Source organism: Lepidochelys kempii, chromosome 6, assembly GCF_965140265.1.
Source record: "Lepidochelys kempii isolate rLepKem1 chromosome 6, rLepKem1.hap2, whole genome shotgun sequence".
Classification (NCBI taxonomy): Eukaryota; Metazoa; Chordata; order Testudines; family Cheloniidae; genus Lepidochelys; species Lepidochelys kempii.
The window spans coordinates 7,898,848-7,908,610 of NC_133261.1; the positions used below are offsets into that span (position 1 = coordinate 7,898,848).

A 9,763-nucleotide genomic window follows, 5' to 3' on the forward strand; every position below is an offset into this window, starting at 1 on the left:
AAAGCCCGTTTTTCATGAGGTCAGTCATTCTTATCAGCATCAGGCCTCTCAGAAGGGCTAATTTAAATGTTAAGGGTTCCTGCATCACTTGGGATCTTGGGTTTGTTCTTTGGAAGTATCACATCTCCTGAAATGTTTGCTGACCTCACCCACTATCCTTCCTCTCAGGGCTAAATAAAACAAAAAGTTCCAAGGCAACATTTCAAAATAAATAAGCCAGCACAAAAAAGTCCGTTCCCAAGTTTATTTTGTTTAACTGTAAATGGTTTTCTGTTGCTTCTTATGCGTGATTACATTAAAACAAGAATACTAATTTCTTAATGCACAATAGGGAGAGTAAATGACAGTCATGCTCTAAATATAGCAGTTTAATTGTCTTCAACGGATTCTAATTGTCTTCAACTAAGCTATTGCTGGAAATGGCCAGGTCCTGCTGCAGCTCTTTGCAAAAGCTGTCTAAAAAGGCAGAAACTGTGTTATTGTTTTTATTTATGGAGTTTTTCAGAATTCCCTTGATTTTATTTATTATTCTGGATAGAATCCCTTTCTCCAAATCTCTCAAACTTGCCTTCCCTTCATAGTGGTCTATCAGACATCTCTGTATCCAGGATTTGACAAACTCTTCATAGTTACTTATCTATTTCACATAGTTGTCAAAGTTCATCTCTTCCAGCAGCTTCTTTAGCAAAAAGAACTGAAAGAAGCTTTGGCTGGCGTATTCAAGGGCCTGTTCACTGCTGAGAAAATTGTCAACTATTTCTAGTCCGAGCCTTTTGTTGACATAACCCACCAGGGCAGGTTTGAGACACTGATCGCAGAAATTCCTCACCCTTGTTTGGCTTTCCTTCTTTTCCAACTAGAGATCAGTAAATATGGAGAAATAATGAGGTTTCAGCTTCTCCAGATGTTGCTGAGGATCATTTTCTTTGATAAAATCTTCATGCATCTTCTGAAATGCCAAGCTGCTTCCCCCAAAACGTGACGCTTCAGGTCAACTTCAAACAAAGGAGAAGTGTGAAGTTGCTCAATCTCCTCCTCTTTTAACCTCTCATTAACCATATGCAGCAGTTCTCCACAATAGGTTTCATCATAGTCTGTTTTGGATTTAACTTTTTCTTCAATGTATTTCTTGCATTCAGTCATTAAAGATAGAGCAAACTCTTCAGTTTTACAGTAACATTCCTGTGAGAAGTATTCTGCAACTGCTCTGGTCCATTTTAAGTTTAAGTACTCCTTCTTCATTGTGAAAGACTTCATTCTATAATCCAGCAGGCTTTTTGCATGTTGTAGTATCTGTCTGACAGCACCCGCTCTGTGCTTCAGATCCTTTCTCAGCTGGAGATCCATATCTTGAACAACTTGACGTTTCTGTAAAGTACAGAGCGTTAACTCTGACAAGGTTTCTCGCCACATCGTTTCAAATTCTTTTTTCAGTTTCTCATGGTCTAATTTATCTTCTCTGTTTCGGTATTCAGCCAAGAGTCTGTCAACTTCCCCTTCAATTTTCTGCTTGTACTCAGACTGGATATTGTCTATCTTGTGCTGTCCTCTTCGTATTCGAATTGCTTCCTTACAGTTACTGGTTGAAGAATTTTCAAGTTCTCTTTTGAGGCTATTTGCGCTCCTTTTGAAATCTTCTCTGTACTTTTCTATCAGGTTCAAATTTGGAGCTTCACTTTTAAAATACTGTTCTCAGTTATTCAAGAGCTTCTGTTCTCCCTGCTGTAGCTTCCCTTGTGCTTCCATTTTTAAGCTGTGAAAGAGATCACCCTCTAGTGTCTCTGGCAGCTGATTCTGGATAAAAGTTTCTTTTTCAGATATCCAGAGATACATCTCCTTGCGGAAACCCCATTCCCATTCAGAATACTTCATAGACAGCTGGTGATAGGCTTCAGCTACAAGGCTATTTCTAAAGCTAAAGATGAAGTTCTCATGTTTCACTGACTTCCACAGGCTCTTCAACCATACAATAAAATCAGGAATATCCTTTCCAGCTCTTTTCCGTGAACGGTTCTCTATGAATTCAAACAGGTATTTCTTTAGCTCACACACACTCTCACTGTATCCAGTGTTTACGGGAGCCATGGGAGGGACTCCATGCCGCAAGTCAGGCATGTACCAATTGTGTTTTTCTGGGTCATACTCCATAATATCAGAAAATGCCATTTCCCTGCTTTGCTTTTCCATCCTTGCTGCAGCTTTGGTCATTTCATTCAGCTGCTCCAGGAGGTGTTTCCTGTCCCTCATGTTTTGATCATGAGCAGACACATCACTGACATTCTGGTGCACAAACTGGCAGTTTGGCTGTTATCCTATTTCCTTCATTCTGAGAAATGCATGGACCACAATTTGCAGAACATCCTTCATTTCTGTGGCATTCTCCATGGTCATGTTAACGATGGTGATGTCACTCAGTCCAATCACCAGGGTGGCCAGCTCATTGTCATGTTGATAACTGTCTTCCAGTGCTGTTAGTTCAGGGGCCTTCAGACCTTCAGTGTCTATCACCAGGATGAAATCACAGCCAAGCAGCTCCTGAACAGCTTCTGTAACTTTAATGAGTGTCATGAACGCTCCTCGCGTACATCGATCGCTACATTGATCAACTGCAGGCAGAACATGGTGTTGAGAAGAGTGGATTTCCCAGTACTCTGCACTCCCAGCACTGTTATAACCACCATTCTGGATCTACCCCCTAGTCTGATATGGAGATGAGTTAGAACATCTACTACCCAGCTCATGGGGATGTTGGAGGCATCTCCATCGATCAGCTCCACAGGAAACCCTTCCAGCATCAGGTCAGCTGCTGTGCATGGGAGATGGGAGAATTGTCTTTGGCTTTCTTCCATTTTCCCTTCTTTAACCATTGAGCATTCAGCGTCATAGAACTGTCCCAACTCACGCATGAAATGCTCCACCCCCAAGGAACTATCAGATATTAATTTATCTAATTCCTCCAGCTGTTTTCGGTCCACTCCTGGAGTTTCACATTTCTCTTTATAGTCTGCCCACATTTCAGAAAGATTCCCCCTAGCAATATTATCCAGGCTAAATTTCATCCATTTCAGAAAGTAATGTTTCTCCACTGGATTCAACTGTACTATTCCATTGATAAACTTAGTCAAACCATTAGTACGGTCACACTGATTCTGCTGTCTACGTATTTCTAACCATTTCTGTTTCAGTGCAGATTTATAGTCTTCAATGGCCACGTCCCCTTGCCTTTTCATTTGGCACATCTCTTTTTCCAATTGAGCCAAGTTTTTCCATGGGTCTCCTTGCAGGCTCAGCATTCCCCTTTTGTATTTCGCCCCATCTCTTATTTCTGCAGTGATTTCTTCAGTATATTTCCTCGCACACTGACATGCCTGACACTCCTCATCCACCTGGATTCCTAGGTCACGTGCCGTCACAGCCATGGCTTCCAAACTCACTGTCTTCGGAGATGAATTCACTATGGTTCCTATGGTGGACTTCACCTTTTTCCACAAATCCTGCATTATTCATGGTACTATCTTTCACCAGTACTAGTGATTTGCTCAGTTTCAACACTGAGGACAGCTTATTAAGAAATCCCAGAGTTTCTTTGGGTTTCTTATTCTTGCAGTTGAGGATGAAGTAATATTTAGAGCTGGATTTTTTCAGAGATGATAACAGCTCGTATTCTCTCTCACCGATGCTCTCGGTAACTATGAACACTGCGGAGGAGACCGCTGTTAAAAAGCTAAACTGTAGCCAGTGGGACTCAATGTCTCCGTGCAGATTTGTAACTGCAATGGGTTCTGGGAAAAGATCAGAAATTTCCGTCCCCCCAGGGAAATACCAGGAAATCTCAACCAGCCCATCTGCGATTTTCTGAAGGAAGTTCCCAGACTCCATGTCCCAATGGATAAAGAAATCGTGGTGCTGCTGGGAGGGGCTGAGAACCTCATTGAGGAGTTGGGACTTGGAGAAGCTGCAGCTCCCCATCCACAGAAAAGAAATCATTGGCATTTCTGTGAGCACCAGGCTCTCCTCTCTGAACCCTCTGCTCTGTGCCAGGGAGTGCGGCCTCCACTTCCTCACAATGTCCCTGATGACCCACAGTAGTAGGGTGCCCTTGGGGGTGTTGAGGGTGGGTAGCAGCAGAGGGAGGGCAAATGGCACATGGACATTTTGGACAGGATCTCCTGCTGTAGGAAACTGAGCAAAGCAGAACAGCACAAAGAACATCAAGAGATTGCAGAGAAACTTTCATCTCAGTGTCACTAAAACAGAAAGTGCCATCAGTATGCAGTTTCTCCTCATAATCATCCATTTCTTCTGCAGGAGCCTTGTGCCCAATGCTTGTATTTCTGGCCGTCCCATTCAGAGCCATGACCTTCCTCAGGAAATGCCATGGTAAATCACCTAATGCCTCTGGAATCCTGTTCTTGATGCTTTCTGGGCAGATCTCCAAAACATCCCTCAGCCTGATCTTGATGCTTCTGTGCTTCTCCAGGTTTAATCTGGACAGAACATCTTGAAATACTTTACTTCTTTCTGCAGAAGGAAGTTAAAACAAACCAAAATTTCAGAGTAGAAAATGGTGACTTTCTATACAGTTTACTCATTCCATAGACAGCCTGATGTTTGTAATTTAAAGAAAAGCAGTACCCAGTAAGTAACAGATGACATATACATCCTGGGTTCAATTCTTCTCTTACTTATATTGGTATAACAAAAATGAAGCCAATGGGATTACTTCCATGCAAATAAAACATAGTTCTGGCCCACTTTGAACTCCACTAGGTTGGTTTGCATTGTTTGATCCCAATCCTTATCCTCAGCGCAGTGCAGAGTCCACTTGAAAATGGCTTAAGTGGCCAACTGAGAATTTCCTAGAAAATCTTCCAGTATAACCAGCTCTATGACATCCCAGCTCACAGCTACTGGAGGAGGGGGCATAGACTCAGGACCCTGTCTCTGTGGTGATCCCAGAAGCTGGAATGATCCCTTGGCTGCTCTAAGCTGCTGCTCAGGATCAGACTGGTGCCTGGCAGTCTGAGGATCAGGTGGCTGTGATGGTAGCCTACACCCGTCACCCTGAGCTGTGCTGGGCATCAATGGCTCATCCGGAGGATCTGACCCTTTATTTCCCTTTCAGCAGTCAGTGCAGATTACACCTTCTGGGAAGACTTATTTTTGATTTTCTTCATATCTTCCTCCATCTCTTTGCTGGGACATGTCTTTTACAGGTGTAGCTAACAGCACTGTGGCTTTGCTTACTTCCCAGCGACCAAATCAGTCCCTTCACTCACGCTACTTCCTCTCTCCTTTTGGGGAGCTGTGAGTACTGTCATTACTTACAAAGCAAATTTACCCACATTGCAACATGGGGAGCTAATGCTAAGACACCTCCAGGCCAGTCCTGGTATGGTAATGTCTCCAGTGCAGTGTTAGGGTATTTGGACCTGATAAACAATTAACCCATTTATTATGTGTTATAGAGACATTATTAAGGTCACAAGAGCAAACTATTCCACTGCACAGGAAAGATAGGAAGAATGGCAAGAGACCACCCTGGCTTAACCAGGAGATCTTCCATGATCTAAAAATAAAAAAAAAAGAGTCCTACAAAAAGTTGAAACTAGGTCAGATTACAAAGGATGAATACAAACAAACAACGCAAGAATGAAGGGGCAAAATTAGAAAGGACAAGGCACAAAAGGAAATCAAACAAGCTAGGGACATAAAGGGTAACAAGAAAACATTCTACAAATACATTAGAAGCAAGAGGAAGACCAAGGACAGAGTAGGCCCATTACTCAAAGAAGACAAAAAAGCAATAACAGAAAATGTGGAAATGGCAGACGTGCTTAATGACTTCTTTGTTTCGGTTTTCACCAAGAAGGTTGGTGGCGATTGGACGCCTAACATAGTGAACACCAGTGAAAATGGGGTAGGTTCAAAACAGGAAAGAGTAAGTTGAAAATTACTTAGACAAGTGAGATGTCTTCAAGTCACTTGAGCCCAATGAAGTGCATCCTAGAATACACAAGGAGCTGACTGAGGAGATATCTGAGCCATTAGCTATTATCTTTGAAAAGTCATGGAAGACGGGTGATATTCCAGAAGACTGGAAAAGGGCACATATGGTGCCTAACTATAAAAAGGAAAATAAGGACAACCCAGGGAATTACAGACCAGTCAGCTTAACTTCTGGACCCGGAAAGATAATGGAGCAAATAATGACGGAATCAATTTGCAAACATCTAGAAGATAATAAGGCAATATGTAATAGTCAGCATGGATTTGTCAAGAACAAATCATATCAAACCGACTCGATAGTTTTCTTTGACAGGGTGACGGCCGTGTGGATGGGGGGAAGCAGTAGATGTGGTATATCGAGACTTTAGTAAGGCATCTGATATAGTCTCAAATGACCTTCTCATTAAAAAACTAGGAAAATACAACCAAGATGGAGCTATTATAAGGTAGGTGCATAACTGGTTGGATAACCATTCCCAGAGTAGTTCTCAATGGCTCACAGTCATGCTGGAAGGGCACAACGAGTGGGCTTCTGCAAGGATCAGTTCTGGGTCTAGTTCTGTTCAATATAGTCATCAATGATTTAGATAATGGCATAGAGAGTACATTTATACAATTTGCAGACGATACCAAGGTGGGAGGAGTTGCAAGTGCTTTGGAGGATAGGATTATAATTGAAAAAGAGCTGGACAAACTGGAGAAATGGTCTGAGGTAACTAGGACAAAATTCAATAAGAACAAATGCAAAATATTCCACTTAGGAAGGAACAATCAGTTGGACATGTACAAAATGGAAAATGACTGCCTGGGAAGGATTACTGCAAAAAAGGGATCTAGAGGTCAGAGTGGACCACAAGCTAAATATGAGTTAACAGTGTAAGACTGTTGCAAAAAAACCAAATATCATTCTGGGATGTATTAGCAGCAGTGTTGTAAGCAAGACATGCAAAGTAATTCTTCTGCTCCAGTCCACGTTGATTATGCCTCAGCTGGAGTATTGTGTCCAGTTCTGGGTGCCACATTTCAGTAAAGATGTGGACAAACTGGAAAAAGTCCAGAGAAGAGCAACAAAAATGATTCAAGATCTAGAAAGCATGACCTATGAGGGAAGATTGAAAAACTTGGGTTTGTTTAGTCTGGAAAAGAGAAGACTGAGAAGGGACATGATAACCGTTTTCAAGTACCTAAAAGGTTGTTATAAGAAGGAGGAAGAAACATTATTTTCCTATCGTCTGATGATTGGACAAGAAGCAATTGGCTTAAATTGCAGCAAGGGAAGTTTTGATAGGAATTTTTTCCTAATGCCCGAACTGTCTGGGTGGTCAAGCACTGGAATAAATTGCCTAGGGAGGTTGTGGAATCTCCGTCATTGGAGATTTTTAAGAGCAGGTTAGACAAACACCTGCTAGATGGTGCTTGGTCCTGCCATGAGGGCAGGGGACTGGACTTGATGACCTCTCAAGGTCCCTTCCAGTCCTATGATTCTATAATGAAGCACCAGCTCTGCTTTAGTTTAGGTTGAGAAGCCCTTTCTACTTAAATGTTATTTCTTCTTAGTGCTGTAAGATCTCTATGCTTACTTGGACTATCTTGAAATTTGTTGTCTCATGGGGGAACAGGATAGGGTTAGTGACCCAAATTTCAGGGTCATTTGAGCAAGGAGTTCCCCAGACACAGCTCGTCAAAAACACAGCATTTTGCAAAATCAGCAGTCTTACAATGGAGGGGATTGTGCACCACAGAGCTCAGCATCCCCTACTTGATCTCAGTCACTCAGCATTTATTTCAGCCAGTGTGTGGCACTGACTGCCCGTTTGAGGAAGCAATACTGAAAACATCTATTAAAGGAAACCTTTGGCTTTCTAGAACACTGCGTGCAAACACTCATAAGCCAAAGAGATTGAAACGTGCATGTGCTGTGAGCCTAGGCAAGAGTCTTTCCAGACAGTCCACTCTCACAGTAGCTGGATGGCTCAAGTACATTTGAGCCCTACTCTACTCCACAGTATTAACAACCTTCCTCAGAATACCATCCTTGCCGCCATGGATGTCACTTTCCTATACACCAATATCCCTCACAATGACAGGATAGCTGCCTGCCCCAAATATTTAAAAGACAGTGGACAACCATCAATTATCCATCCCAAACACATAGCCAAACTCATCCAGTTCATCCTCGCCTGTCATAGATTTACCTTCAGCAATAAACATTTTGTCCAAAGCATGGGAACAGCCAGGGGTACTAGGATGGCTCCCCAATATGCTAACCTCTTCATGGGTCATCCTGAAGAAGAATTTCTGGAGAAGTGCATCATGAAACCAGTGATATACCTGAGAAATTTTCATCCTATGGGAAGACAGCTTAAACTCCCTCAGACTTCCACCACAACTTCAACAACCACCACCCATCCATTAAACTCTCTCTGGAGCTTTCCCACACTAGCATCAACTTCTGGACACCACAATCAGCTTCATCAATGGAACCCTACAGACAACCATATACAAGAAAGCCATGGATCACCACACCTACCTTCATAGATCTAGTAACCACCCCAACCATACCAAGAAATATGTTATTGACAGCCAGGCACTCAGATACCACAGAATGTGCTCTGAGGAGAAAGTAAGTGATATATACCTTAATGAAGGGATAGCCTATTTTTGTCAAGGTCCAAATTTCTTGGTCAAGGTATAGTCAAGGTCCAGACTCCAAGAAAAAAATGTTTAAAAACCCATAATGATAATAAACAAATAAAAACATTGTGGGGTCCATTCAAAAGCATCTCGCATTCCAGATTTGGCCCATGGTCCGCCTATTGACTATCCCTAGCTTAACACACTTGTTGTTGATATTGTGAAGGCCAAAACTATAACAGTGGTCAAAAAAGACCTAGGTAAATTGATGGAAGATAGGTCCATCAATGGCTATTAGCCAGGATGGGCAGGGATGGTGTCCCTAGCCTCTCTTTGCCAGAAGTTGGGAATGGGTGACAGGGGATGGATCACTTGATGATTACCTTTTTTATTCATTCCTTCTGAAGCACCTGACATTGGCCTCTGTCAGAAGACAGAATACTGAGCTAGATGGACTTTGGTCTGACCCAGTACGGCCACCCAGTATGGTCACTTAAAACCACCTTCACCAAACAAGGACACTTCATCAGAGAAGTAGATTGCATCATGCAACAGGCCACACAAATACCCCAGGACAACCTGCTTCAATACAGAAATAAACCCCCTTCTGACTGCATACCCCTATTTGTCACCTACCACCCCACACTGGAACCCATACAGTAAAGCTAGTGTAACCACCAATGGGTGTAAACAACTACACCCCATACGCGATGGGTACCCCATCATGAAAGAAATATTTCAAGAATCATCTCTTCTGGTCTTCGAACAATCTCTTGAAACTCATTGTTGCCCTGGTTTGAGGGATGTGTATACCCCATTATGTGATCAAACTAATTGCAACCATATTATGTGCATTCTGCCAATAGGAATTAATGAAATAGAACACCACATAGTTAAGGGTTAATTTGGAGACAGGCTTTTAGAAGCGAGGTCATATCTAGCTGATAGTTTTTGCTAATCAGAATGGGAGGAGGGGACAGACAAGTAAACAACTGAGACTGAAAACCTTGGTGGTTGGAAAACTTTGAATCTAGGCACCTGTAATATGAAAAGTTGACTGAAAGTTAGAAAAGAGATGATCCAGTTGGGGTCATTATGACCTATGTGTTTTGTAGAAGTT

The 9,763-nt window shown here is 42.3% G+C and overlaps 1 pseudogene; it reads right to left on the reverse strand.

The window, feature by feature from the left end:
* Positions 1-388: 388 nt before the first annotated feature.
* On the reverse strand, positions 389-5,082 carry LOC140912878 (up-regulator of cell proliferation-like; annotated as a pseudogene).
* Between the last annotated feature and the right edge of the window lie 4,681 nt (positions 5,083-9,763).